Source organism: Hyperoodon ampullatus, assembly GCF_949752795.1.
Source record: "Hyperoodon ampullatus genome assembly, chromosome: 5".
Classification (NCBI taxonomy): Eukaryota; Metazoa; Chordata; class Mammalia; order Artiodactyla; family Ziphiidae; genus Hyperoodon; species Hyperoodon ampullatus.
Window position 1 is genome coordinate 10,634,050 of NC_136918.1, and position 11,400 is coordinate 10,645,449.

General features: G+C 39.9%; 1 pseudogene across 1 annotated transcript; it reads left to right on the forward strand.

Annotated features, from left to right (window-relative positions):
• Positions 1–1,404: 1,404 nt before the first annotated feature.
• LOC307053189 (cytochrome b5 domain-containing protein 1-like) lies at positions 1,405–2,115 on the forward strand (annotated as a pseudogene). Its single transcript has one exon. The product of its transcript is annotated as a cytochrome b5 domain-containing protein 1-like (transcript).
• The last annotated feature ends 9,285 nt before the right edge of the window (positions 2,116–11,400 follow it).

The window sequence follows — 11,400 nt, forward strand, 5'->3', positions numbered from 1 at the left end:
AATCCATTTTGAGTTTATTTCTGTGTATGGTGTTAGGGAGTGTTCTAATTTCATTCTTTTACATGTAGCTGTCCAGTTTTCCCAGCACCATTTATTGAAGAGACTGCAGAGGTTCTCCCACAAAAGTGAGAGTCCTGAGCCCCACATCAGGCTCCCCATTCTGAGGTCTTGCATCCGGAGGAGGAATCCCCAAAGCAGTTGCATTTGAAGGCCAGTGGGGCTTGACTGCAGGAGCTCCACAGAACTGGGGGAAACAAATTCTTCATATTTGACATAGGTGTCTTTGCCATCAATAGAGCCATTGTTGAGTCATCTAACACAGTTCTCTAAAACACATGAAGTTAATTTCTTTCTAACTAATTTGAAGTACAGCATACTTAATCCAGTCAGCCCAAGCCATAAAAATCAACCTGTTATTTATGTTCTCCATAATGTAACCACTTAATTTTCTGCTTCTTAAAATTGACCTTTAAGCCTTATTTACAAGGACATTCAACACTTGCAATTGAGAGCTCGTACTGGGGAATAATGATTACAGCTGGGTTAAATTTCCTTGTGTCCTTTTTTGTAACCAATTCTCTTGAGTGACCTTTATAAACAACTGAAATTAACATTGATTGAAGTGGTTTCAGGCTGATCTTCCCCAAACAGTTCTTTGTCCTCCAACATGATACTACTGAAATAATGTCCTATGAGATTTGAATGTAAGGTTGCTATCTTTTTGGAGGGATAAATAATTTTGAGGGTAAAAAAACGCAAACTCTCACCTTATGTTCTAGCATATAGGCAACTGTCCCTTAACATTCTCCCTAGGAAGGACTGTGGTATCAGTTGTTAAAATTTTCCTTATTACACATATATTAATAGTATCATTTAATCTCCATAGCAGGGCAAATATTAATCCTAGATTACAGATGAAGAATATGAAGTTCCAAGAAATGTAGCATCACGTGGCTTGACACTGGGCCAAGTCTAGCCAAGTGGTTTTCCCTAGAATACGATAAAAACAAAATACAAGAACCTCTGAAAGAGCAGCTAAGAGAGTAAATCTTAAGTATTCTCACCACAAAACAGAAATCATAATTATGTAATGTGATGAAGGTGTTAGCTAATGCTATAGGGTAATCATTTTGCAATATATACATGTATCTCCAAGTCCATATGTCAATTATATCTCTAAAGTTGGGGGAAAAAATTTGTGTACAATGAACTCATAGTGCAGTTATAATGTCAGAAATATAAAAGACCACAAAATTCAATATTTTTAAAAAAAAAAATACAGTAACCTGGAGTGGATAAACATGCTCACCTTAGCTCCTGGACGAGAGGGAGGATGCAGCAGTGACTGCATGCTGAAAAGTGAGGAAGCTACTAAAGGAGTCGGTAACAGATAGAGCAAGAGCCATGCCACATCGGGGCCTAGTGGCCGGGCCAGACTTTGACTATTTTCAGCGTCACTCTTTCACGCCAGCAGAGGTAGCCCAACATAACCAGCCGGAAGACCTCTGAGTGTCTTACCTGGGGAACGTGTATGACCTAACGCGGTTATTACAGAAGTACAAGGGAGACCTGCTGCTGAAACCCATCGTGGAAGTTGCGGGCCAGGACATCAGCCACTGGTTTGATCCAGACACCAGAGACATCGGCAAAGCACACAGATCCGCTGACAGGTTCCCTGAGATACCGTACCCCCCGGGGCTGCTTTCTGCATGTGCCGCCTCAGCTGCCCCTTTCGGACTGGGCCAATGATTTCGGGAAGCCTTGGTGGCAGGGGTCGCGTTACGATGTGGGGAGGCTGTCCGCCAAGACCCGGAATAACTGCATCATTAACACGCGCACATCGCAAGAGCACACACCAGAGGTGGGGGCCCGGGAATCAATGTGGGAAATCCTACACAGGTATCTCCCCTATGCTGCACATGCTGCCAGCTACACGTGGAAATAAGAAGGGGAGAACCTGACATGGATTATACCCTGGAAGAGAATGGCATCTGGGATGAGGAGGAAGAATTTGATCATCTCAATATGGACAGTACACTCTACATACCTGCAGTACTGCTGTACTTCAATGATGACCTCACAGAGCTACAGAAAGGGAGATGTATGCTCATGTAGGCTCAAGACATATTTTGAGTTTAGCTGTTTCTGTGCCCTGTAGGAAAAGAGGTGGGGATGGGGCGGGGAGGGCAGTACCTGGACCTAGACCTCCATTCTGCTCTGGGAGCTGGCCTGAGGTTCCCATGCTCAACTGAAGTGTAAAGGTCCTATTCCTTGGGTTAATTACAATTTACTCTGAGAAAGTTAGGAAGAATGCTAGAAGTGAATTAATTTTTAGGAATGATACAAGAAAATAAAGTATCTTAGATCAGGGAGATGTAGAAGAGGATAGTCAGAGAGAGCTCAGGCAGAACTTTTCAATAGTAAGAGAAAGAGAAGTCAAACACAGGGATGAGGGATGGAAGAACTCTTCTGGCAATGATGGAAATGGGATGGCTGCAGGAAGATGGGATTTACAAAGACAGGAATAGGAAATGTCTATCACTGGCCATATAAAACTGGCTAATCTCTCTTCTGAATAGTATTTGGCAGCTGAAACCCAAGAGGAGCGAAGGAAGTGAATGGTCACCAGGTAATTCAGGCTAGGTATTATGCTATGTGCTTTATATACCTCATTTAATACAACTACCCATAAGACAGATACCATTACCACTATTTTACAGATAAATATTCTGAAGCTTAGCAAGATATAATAGCACAAAAGGCACACCAGTTAGTAACCAGATTGCAAACCCAGGTCTTCCCAAGTCCAAAGTCTATGTTCTTCTCAATGTCCAGGCTCACTGCACAATGGGAACCTATAGGCCTATTGTGTAGCTGTGGTGTTGTGCTTTTTTGTTTTGTTTTTTTAGTTATTGTCTTTGCAAGGGACTTAGCAGAGTTCTGCAGTGGCAGAGAGGACACAGGGAAGGCTATGTGTCAGCTGAGTCATAGCTATTGAGGCTACTTCATGGTTAATCACACAGCAAAACTTTCCTCTGACTTTTCTGAGGCAAAGAGGTGGCTATATACTGACTCCAGGAAAATTAGAGTGGGAAAGGGCCTTTGGATTGGGACCATTTAGAAGGGGGAGCAAAAAGGAGGCAACAGCATGTATATTCATGATGAGCCTGCACCTCTGAAGGGAAGATGAGGAAGACAGGGTCGACTTTGCCAGATGGTGACTCTACAAGAAGGGGCTTGACAGAGGTGAGGTAAAGAGAAGTGCTAATTAAGTCAGAAAACTTCTGGTGTTCAAAAGAGAACAACCATGGAGGGCAGTGGCCAGATTTGGTACCCTATGACCTAAGCAGGGAAGGGGAATGAGAATCACAGGTGAGTTTCTTGACAGTAGCAGGCAAAAAAGCAGGGAGATGTGCACGCACCTTTGTGGAAGGTGGCGCCCTAGGAGACACTGGGTAGGCTGCAGAGGAGTATGCTGAGGGGCTGACTATGAACAGCATGGACAGAGGTGGAGACATCTGTATCCACCTGCAGTTGTTTCATGTGTATCTTGTTTGCTCAACTAAACCCTAAACTATTTGAGAACCAAAGCTATGCTATTGCTGTAACCCCAGCCACAGGGCCTGTGCCTATGGGACCTGCCCAAACTCATCCCTCTTCCAGAGTTTCCTACTTTAGTACCTCTTGCCAGAAACACATCCCTCTCCTCACACACCCAGTCATTCTCCCAGTAGATTCTATGTCCTAAACATCTCTGGAATCCACCTTCTTTTCTCGAAGCTGTTATCATCACCTCTGGTCTGGGACTGCTGCAGTAACTTCCTAACCGGTCCTCCCATCTCCACTCTGTCCTCCACACACAGCAGAGTGAGCTCTGAAAAACAAACCTAAACATCTAACTTTCCTCCTTCAGATTCTTCAGTGGCTTCCAGCTGCTTTTGGAATAAAGTCCTAAATGCAAAGACCTTGCATAAATCAGCCTCTACCTTGCATCACCCCTCTTTGTTCCCTGGCTTTCTGTTCACTAAAGGTTTTCTTGCCTCAGAGCCGGCACACAGGCTGTTCTCCCTGCTTACAACACTCTTCCAGTTCCCACCTTGCTGATCCTAAGTGTTTCTTCCTCAAAGAGACCTTTTCTGATTTCTCGATGCAGGTCAAGACTTTCTGTTAAATCTTCTCTTAGCACCATGTCTATTTCAGAGCACTTATTACAATAGTAATGTTAAAATTATGGATGTAATTGGCTGGCTGGCTGCTAGATTGTAAGCTCATGAGGGCAGAGATCATGTCCATCTTGTTCACTGCTGTATTCCCAATGTTGGGCACACAGCTGCTGCTCAATAAATTTTGACTGAATGAACTCAAAAAAATAAAAATTAAAAATGAAGAATAAAAATACAGTAAACTGGGTAATGGCTTGAGATTAAGAGGAAGGTTTGTCTAGCAATTAGCTCTGTAATATCAAAAATAAACACAATTCTGGGCTTCCCTGGTGGCGCAGTGGTTGAGAGTCCGCCTGCCGATGCAGGGGACGCGGGTTCGTGTCCCAGTCCGGGAAGATCCCACATGCCGCGGAGCGGCTGGGTCCGTGAGCCATGGCCACTGAGCCTGCACGTCTGGAGCCTGTGCTCGGCAATGGGAGAGGCCGCAGCAGTGAGAGGCCCGCGTACCGCAAAAAACAAACAAACAAACAAAACCACAATTCTTTTATTTCTTCATTACTAAATACTTTCAAATATCTCTTGGAATTCTTTTCAAAGCCCTTTTTTCCTATGATAGGGTCATTTGTTACCAAATTGAAAGGTTTGAATAATCAATCTCTCAATATGCTATTTTCATATTTTTAAAGAATTTGTGCCTATGCTAAGGTAAGAAATCATCCATCTGATACTTGCTTTTTTTTTTCTTTTCTTTTCTTTTCTTTTTTTTTTTTTTTTTTGCGGTACGCAGGCCTCTCACTGCCGTGGTCTCTCCCCTTGCGGAGCACAGGCTCCGGACGCACAGGCTCAGCAGCCATGGCTCACGGGCCTAGCCGCTCTGCAGCATGTGGGATCTTCCCGGACCGGGACACGAACCCATGTCCCCTGCATCGGCAGGCGGACTCTCAACCTCTGCGCCACGAGGGAAGCCCATATACTTGCTTATTTTTAACACAAAAGTGACACATCATGTCAAAGACTATTTCTAAGGAAGTTTTTGTTTTCACTGCTGAGCTGAGGTAAAGGATTGTTTTCTCCAGCATCTCAGGGGGACTGCTCAGCATGAGGAATGCACTATTTTCAGGAGAGGGCAAGCCAGATGTTAGGTGGGATTTTGGAAGGGCCTGGGCTGAGGACTGTGAAATGCAGGCTATGTGGGTGATAGAACTACTTTCAGAGAAAGGCTGGGGAGAGAGACTCATTTTTAAATAGCTGCTCAAGGGTGAAAACGTGGAGAAGGAGAGCTGCTAATAGATATGTGTGTGTGGAGGGGGGGTGGCTTGCTATATGATGCACAGTGTGAAATAACTGTGCCACCCTTTTAAGAAAACTCATAACACATGTCCAAGTTATTCTTCAAGTTTTTGGTAGTTTCTTTGTTCTTTTACACAGAGGTGAAAGAACTCGGTGCTTTGTGTTCAAATTCCTTCCTGGGTAAGGGAGAGAGAGCACAGAAGAGGTAGCCAAGCTAAGTTCTTTAAGCAAAGGCTGGTTCATCGGACTGACAAATCCTGGATTCAGGCCAGCCTTTCAACATTTTGCAATGCCAAATATTTCACTTTTATCCTCACTGAGGAATGATAAGACCTGAGCAAGATTCATGCTTCCTAAAATGAGTGTGAACTAGAAGAAGACACCAGTTCATGCAGAGTAAGAACTCTCTTAGATTGGACTGCTGGCCTCTTCAGCATGGTCACCTTCTCAGCTTGAACCCCAAACATCATCAGAAGCCACTTAATTAGTTTACTTTAAGAAACCACTATCATAGGAATCAGGAAAAACCCAAATTCATATAATCAGTATATTTTTCTCCTTGTAAGTGAGCCCTTGTGAGCAGCCAAATCAGAAAAAGGACCTTTGTTCAGAAGGCTCCTTGTTGGGATGAAATCAGATCAGGCAGAAACACTAACTTGAACCTCAGAAGGGGGAAGGTCTTGCTTTAAAAAAAAAAAAAAAAAGCAAAACAACACCCTTTAAAGTTCACTGGTAATACTCCCTGCATCTGTTAACTATACCAGGACTCACTGGAGATCAAACACTATGAAGTCCAGCTGCTAGGTCAGCGGGTGCTCCTTGACTGAACAGCCCCACCTTATTGGCAAGCCTTTCTTTGGACATGGTGATTCATTCAGTCTGGGGACAGCCAAGACTCCTGTCTTTCTAGTTACTTTGCATATGTCCTCTGCTTTGATCATCAAGTTTAACTGTATATACCAATCTTATTTCCTTCCTTTCCTACACCTTGCTGAGGCCCACAGTGCAGGTGCCTGAGAAAATACTCCCATTCCCTCTTAAACAGCAGGGCTGTAATTTCTGTATGAGAAGCTATGCAGTCACTCATTCCTTTCTAAAAAGAACTCTCCCCTAAATTTCTATTTCTCCTTATTACTTAATTTTAAAGACTCTAAGAAACCTATATAAACTTAAAGGTATAAAGATCTATAACAAATTTAAATTATATTCCTTCTTAAGGTTTAGGTTTTGAACATTAGTAGAAGATATGGTTTTGTAAATATCTGTGTCAACACCTCATTTTGCTCTCTTTCCACATTTTTAGAGTCAATAGTAAATTCTTCCCTAATCTCCTCTTCATTAAGTCCAAACGGAATTCTAGCCTATCAACCACTTATGTTTATTTATTTGTTTTTATTTTTGTTCTTGTTCTGCATAAAGTTTAAAAATGGGGGGGAATGCATTTTAGAAGGCTCTGTGCTTCCTGGGGCAATGCAGTATCACAGCAATCACTAAGTCTAAGTGTCCTAAAAAAATGTCTGGAAAACATTTACTCTGCCTGCTTATATATTGGGCCTGTTTCCATGGCATTCCCAGATTTAAGTAATGCATGGGGCCCTTCTCTACCCATTCTGATTAATTATTCATTCACAAATATTTACTGAGCATCTCTACTCTGTGTCAAGTACTGTATGAGGTACAAGTCATACAAAAGAGAACAATGAAGTTTATATCTAGAGACAGTGTCTACAAAATTTTTAAACTGAACAATACTATTAGGAAAAAAGAAGCAGTACATCCATTATTTATTTATAAGTAACATACATGTGTTCCTGTACTAATATTGTATATATTGTAAGAATTCATAAAAACAGCCATTTTAAATGGATCAGATTTTCAAAAGTTAACAAGAAATATATGTTCTAACATTATCTCCCCACACCCCACTGGATCAATTTGCATAGCAATTAAGGTGTGGAGGTGCCCTACTTTGAAGACCATTGAAACTGTTGACCAATGTTTAATGCATCTGTCATTGACATTGAAATAATGAATTTGTAAAGTGGAAGTATATTTTTTGACCTATTTTACAGATGAATAGACCTCTTTCAAAATGTTATGTGAATTTAAGAATTATATGTCAATGTAGGAAAACAACTTAATAAGAAATATATTTTTCTTCAAACTTCTGCAATTTCCCAGATATAAAATTATGCTATGTTATGATTTCCGATTGGTAACAAATAATACATGGCATGAAATGAGTATCTCAACTTGGAATTCAGACAGAGAATATAAATATTTTATTTTACAGTTCTACTTCTTTACTTCTGTATTAATATGAATTAAATTTAATGACATGCCAATACAATATATAATATAGCCATTACACAGCATCTTGTAAACAAATAAAACATTAACTGATTAATAATTGTGATTCTTTACTAAATTTCTCTTTAACAAATAAGGGAGGTATTGTTGCTTGTTGTCATAACTCATCTTATTGCTGCATTAATAACTCTTTTAAGAAAGACTTTTCAGAAGATGAATAAAAAAGGCAACAGCCATAGACCTAATTGCTAAGGATGTGTTGGGTAAAGGGAAACATCTTGTCATTTTTTAAATATACTAAACTCTTAAAATTTAAAATTATATACATATTTGGAAATAAATGTATATTTGTGTATGTTTGTATCTTTAAACCATAGGATTTGAAAAGAGAATGAAGTGATGCTACATGGGAAATGCCCTTAGTAGGAAAGCAAATCTTTGAGATTAAGTATGAAAATAAAATTCTGGAGGTCAACAGGGAGAAAATAGCTCCTTGAGAAACTTCAGTAATCAATCCCCAAAGCTTTTAAAAGCCTCACTTTAGATCTGATGTGGAATCGGAATATTTTAAATGGAAAAAAACATTACTTCAAGTGAAAATTTTTAGCTGGACTATTAAAAAAGGGGATGGCTATATTTGAGCTCTCTTGATCTCAAGGAAACGGAAATTCATATTACTACATGAAAGAAGCTTTACCTAAAAAGGTTACATACTGTATGTTTCCGATTATATGACATTCTGGAAAAGGCAAAACTATGTAGACAGTAAAAAGATCAGTGGTTGCCAGGGGTAGGAGGGTGGCAGGGATGAACAGGCAGAGTGCAGAGGATTTTTAGGGCAGTGAAACTGTTCTGTATGATACCACAATAGTGGATACTTGTCATTACACATATGTTGAAACCCGTAGAATGTACAACACCAAGAACGAACCCTAATATAAACTATGGACTTTGGGTGCTTATAATGTGTCACTGCAGGTTAATCAATTGTAACAAATGTACTACTCTGGTGGGGGATATTGATAAAGAGGGAGGCCATGCATGTGTGGGAGCAGGGAGTATATGGGAACTCCGGACTTTCCTCTCAACTTTGCTGTTAGTCTACAATTGCTCTAAAAAAATAATAAAATCTTAAAAAAAATAAAGCCTACATAAAAAATCTATAAGCTCTTGGATGCTACCATTTTTCAAAAGGAAGTAAATTTTTTTCAAGTAAAATTGTAATATTGTTTCCTCAGGTTTTAACTAAAACATTCCACTATTGTGATTTTTAAATGAAATTATATTACTAAAATGAGCCATTTTACACATAGATGGCCCAATGAGTGTAAAAAATATTGACAAAGTTTTGGTTGGTTGAAGTACCTTTCTATAAATGCCATTGACTTTTCCCATACTCTTGTTTGAACAAATAAAAGCAACAATTAATTGGAAAACATTTTTAGTTTTGTATGTGCTCAGAAAGACAACTCAAAATATTCAATAAAAGACCATTTTGGAGGCTGTACTTTGAAGTAAAGCAGAAAACTGAATGAAAAGCAGATAATAGACCAGGATAGAGGGAACTGTGAGACAAAGGATCAAATAAAAATTATTGGACATCCCCAAGAACCTTCTAATGGCTTAAATGTGCCCTACAAATAGTTTCATAGATCTGTAATTTTTATCGTTAAAGCAAGATCTAAGGGGGGAAAATGCTTTGCTTTTTGTGTTTCTGTAGTATTTACCTCACTACATAAAAATGTTAACATGAATTTCTCCTCTTATAATAATGATGTCTCAGAAGTTTTGATGTTGTAACAGAAAACTAGACGTAAACCGTTTGACACACTGCTAGTTGTCTCCTAAGTCTATCTCCCCCTTCTTGCTTAGTAATCAAGTTTTAGCTAGGCATACAGATAGAGACTACAGTTCCCAGTCTGCTTTGTAGCTTGATAGGACCATGTGATTAAATTTAGACCAATATGTGAATAGAAATAACGTTTGCCATTTCTAGGCTTTGGTCTTAAAAACACTGGGGATATATCTCTCCAGCTTCTCTTTCCCCTTTTCCTATAGGCTGGGGTACAGACATGGCAGTGACCCAGCTTCAACTATTCCCCAAAAAGAGGTAACCCGAGTGATAGCAGAGGAATAAAATGGAGGGTTCTTGGTCCCTGGACAGCCTCATGGAGCAGAGCTGCTTCCTCAGCCTTAGATGGTCAAGGCAAACTATAACACAAGAAAGAAATAAACTACCATCTTATTTTAGCAACTAATTTGGGGTTTCTTTTTTTTTTTTTTTTTTTGGTCTCTTTGTTATAGCAGCTTAATATTTACCCTAAGACAGAACAAATTTTTTTAAAAAAGGGATTTACTGATTAATGAAACTAGAAAGTCTAGGGTTTCTGTGGGCTTCAGGATTGGTTTGATCAAGGAGTCATTCCTTTCTAGGTCTCAGTCTTCAATGTATTAGCCTCATTCTGAGTCTGGCTTTCCTACAGTGGTACAACCATTAACCAATCACTGAGATCCAAACATGAGAATATAAAATCTACTTTGAGCCTGAACTTCATGCCTCACCCTAGAGCCAGGGGTGTCTGAAGTCGTTGTGTCTACCAAAGTGAAAATTCAGGGAAGTTTCTAAGAAAAGAAAAATAGAGGCTGGAGAGAAAGTCACACCACAATATTCACTACATGTGATTCTCAAAATTCTCATTCACTGGGAATTTTAAAAAAAAAGAAAGAAAAGAAAAATGTTCCCAGGCTTGCCCTGTCTCTGTAACCCCAGCCACTCTGAGAACCTTTGCCTAATAAACTGTGAGCTTCTTATTTGTTGTTGCTTCCCCAGGACTTAGGATATGTGCCAGGCACACAATAGAACCCAAGAGATATTTGTTTAATTGAGTTCATTTAAATTAAGTTTGAAAGAATAATTAGGAGAAAAGAGAAATCGTATTTAGGCAAAATTTCAGGTTAAATTTTTTTAACTTCAATTTTAAGTTTGGAATATTAGGGGACTAGGATGAATGAAATATCTTTGAAGGAAAACAGGAGTCTCTTGGATAGATTAATAATTTTTTTAAACACGTAAAGGGAAGATATAGAAATCATTAACCTTTCTTTCATGAGGCTTTTGTTACACTCCACCAGGGGAATAGTGAGGTGGGATGCTGACTGCCAACAGCAATAGGCAGTATGGAATACTTGCTGAAGGGATTAAAGATGCAGAGGGTATAGTCAATCTCTAGCCAGGACACCAGCTGACAATTATAGACAGAATTGTGGTGTTCAGAGTTGGAGAGCAGGCCAGGAAAGCAGCACCATAAGAATGCTGTCTTGAGGAACTTATTCCATTCACATTCTGCCCCTTCTCAAAAGCAACTTGGAAAGCAAGAAACCTCTAGACCATACAAAGGATAATTATTATCATTCCAGCCTCTGAAGTCCATCTTGTCTGTGCAGACACATTACAGAAAATCACACCCTTCAGGCTTCTCCCAGAAACCATATGTTCAGGGCCTACAATGTTCCACTTGAGCAAGAGCATTTGGCTTTGTGGCTACATCCCTGCAGCCCACTGTCAAAGGAAACATCTTTTCTTTTTCTTTTGACTAGGCTGAGCTAACCATAGGGTAAGTGTTTTGGAGAACCAGAT